Genomic DNA, 2,906 nt, shown 5'->3' with positions numbered 1-2,906 from the left:
CATTTATCTAGCATCAGACCTAGTTTCAGAACCAGTTATGGTTGGAGTAAGACCTACTCTGCCAATTAAGGGTATATTATTATTGTTGGAAACGATATGGCTGGGGGAAAGTTGTTGCCGAACCTAAAATGGTTAACGAGCCAATCACTGTTTCAGCTAAGGATGATGTTGTAGTTGAGGAGAATCCCGATGTGTTTCCCTCGTGTGCTGTGACTCGAGCTCAGACTAAGAAATTAAGCCAAAAACAAATGGTAGATACGGATTCAAAGAACAATATTATAGATTTGTCTCAGACACTTTTCGGATCTGACGAGGATCTTGTGGATAATTGTTCTACTGATGATTCCTCGGTGAGAGATGACGATGAATGTGAGCGATCTGATTCACCTGGTGAAGTTCCATTTACTAAAAGTAAACTGATCGCTGAGCAACAAAAGGATCCGCAGATCTCTTCACTATTTACATTTTCACTCCAAGGGGATGAACTAGAGAAAGTTCCAAATGGTTATTAGTTCAAAAATGGTGTGCTTATGAAGAAATGGAGACCACTAGATGTGCCAGCTTCAGAGGACTGGGCCATTGCTTATCAAATTGTTGTTCCCAAAGCATATCATTCTGAAATTTTGAAAGTTGCCCATAAACTCTCCATGGGAGGTCATTTAGGTATCAACAAGACATGTAACAAAATAATGAGATATTTTTTTTGGCCAAAAATTAGGCAAGACGTTTCTCAGTTTTGCAAAACTTGTCATCGACTTCAAGTTAACTCGCTGGATATCAAGGATACTCTGAACTAGAAAGAAGATTTTGTGTTGTTTGTAAGTTAGTGAAATTTGTGTTTTATAAAACTTTTCTTGTGATAACTATTCGTGATAATTATTGTTGTAAATTGTACTATTGTATATGCACACCATCTTCGTTTTTCACACAAATACGTTTTAATATGTCAATCTTGTTGGCAAATAGCGTAAATTAACTAAAATATCGGCTTCGGACTATTTTAAATTCTCAATACGTAACAATAGCCATTCTTACTTCGTCTGGCAATGTGAGACCAGTATCCTTTGCCATCTCTCAGCATCCTTTTTCTGAACTTTATTCTCTCTCTTCTCTCCACAGAAATGTCCATTTCCTCACACTTTGTAGTTTCTTAATGAATGACCCTGTCCCCAGTTTCATTGCGCTGATCTTCAAGAAACAGTTTTAGATCCTGGAGCTTCACAATGCACTTTTCAAGGCTGATTCCAACTCTTTGCAAATACTTTTGTGTGAGATTAATTTTTTCCAGGACTTCACAAATGTCCAAAACAACTTATTCGGACCGGAATAACAACTCGTACATGTTTTTTCGATCTCTGTTACTACTCGGGCATTTACTCAATAACTACTTAATGCATATAGACAATAACATCAATATAAAGAACAATACACAAATATTTTGGTCAAGACTCTATATACAAGAGCTATTAGTGGAATTTTTCTTTTGATAAATTTCGCGTAAAAATGGAAATTACATTCACAATAGTTAAATTAAACTTTCCTAAATAAGGTTACATTTTAGATATAAGTAACGAACAATAATTGATGGGTTTGTAGCTTCTGAAAAATCCCGTCTTATTTTTTTAATGTATCTGCCTGTTATGTAGTTTGAAGATTTTCAAGTTTCAAACGTTGTCTCCAAAGTAGCTAAACTAGATTAAGCTTGTTACTGCACACTGGCGGATCCAGGAAGTAAAAGTTAGTTAAGTTGAAGTCTTGTCATATCTTTGTAAGGCACATAGAGCCTAGTTGCTAGTTGCAATTTCAAGTGGCAAAAGCGAATGAGAATAGTGACACATTCTCGTTGGATGGCATGCCAGTCTGCCACAGGGTAACTTCCAGCAAACAGCTGGTACCCATCATACAGCTGGATAGATTGGATCAGGTGGGGAAAGGTATCTTGCTCAAGGACATAGTATGATACGGACCAGCTTCGAACTCTCAACCATCGGACTACGAGTCTGAAGTGCAAAGCCACTGAGGCACACTGCTTCTGATCCAGGAAGAGGGCGTCCAAAAACGTCCATGGCGCCATAAATATACACGTGAGTGTCCCAACAACACAAGAGATGGAAAAGAAGAAAGGACAAGCAAGTAATTACTTCATCATTTAGACCTAGCTGAAAAAAGTCCTTCATGGTTCTGCATCTTTTGGCACTTTACACTATTAAGTTTCTGTCCTTTGTATTCTTGACGTATACGGAATCTTTTCTTTTCTCGTTATCTTTAGACGTGCTGTAATAGAAATTATTTATTTGTAAATAATTAAATGAAATATATCCCTTTTATGAAAATTATAATAAATTACTGTAGAGTTATTCACTCTCCTTCGCGTGCATATGCCATGTTGACTAAAGGAAGAACAGCTAACTACCAGCAGGCCCAGCATGGCGCTTGACTCGGAACAGCTAACTACCAGCAGGCCCAGCATGGCGTTTTGACTCGCAATCTGAAGGTTGTGGTTTCGACTCCCCATACCACCAAGTATGCTGGCCCGGCATGATCAGGTGGTTAGGGCACTAGACTCGCAATCTGCAGGCCGCGGGTTCGAATCCCCATCACACCAAACATGCTCGTCCTTTCAGCCGTGGGGGCGTTATAAGTGACGATCAATCCCACTATTCGTTGGTAAAAGAGTAGCCTAAGCGTTGGCGGTGAGTAGTGATGATTAGCTGTATTCCCTCTAGTCTTTCACTGCTGAATTAGGGACGATAGCGCAGATAGCCCTCGTGTAGCTTTGCACGAAATTCAAAACAAACTACCAACAAGTGCTGCTATCTATTGACCAGTTTTGCAGTTGCAAAATCCACTTGAGTGGACGCCATACAATAGTGACGAATTTACCCCTAACATATATTTTAATCTTT

The sequence above is a fragment of the Limulus polyphemus genome, unplaced genomic scaffold (genome assembly GCF_000517525.1).
Source record: "Limulus polyphemus unplaced genomic scaffold, Limulus_polyphemus-2.1.2 Scaffold1616, whole genome shotgun sequence".
NCBI classification, from domain to species: Eukaryota; Metazoa; Arthropoda; class Merostomata; order Xiphosura; family Limulidae; genus Limulus; species Limulus polyphemus.
This window is presented reverse-complemented; position numbering follows the sequence as displayed.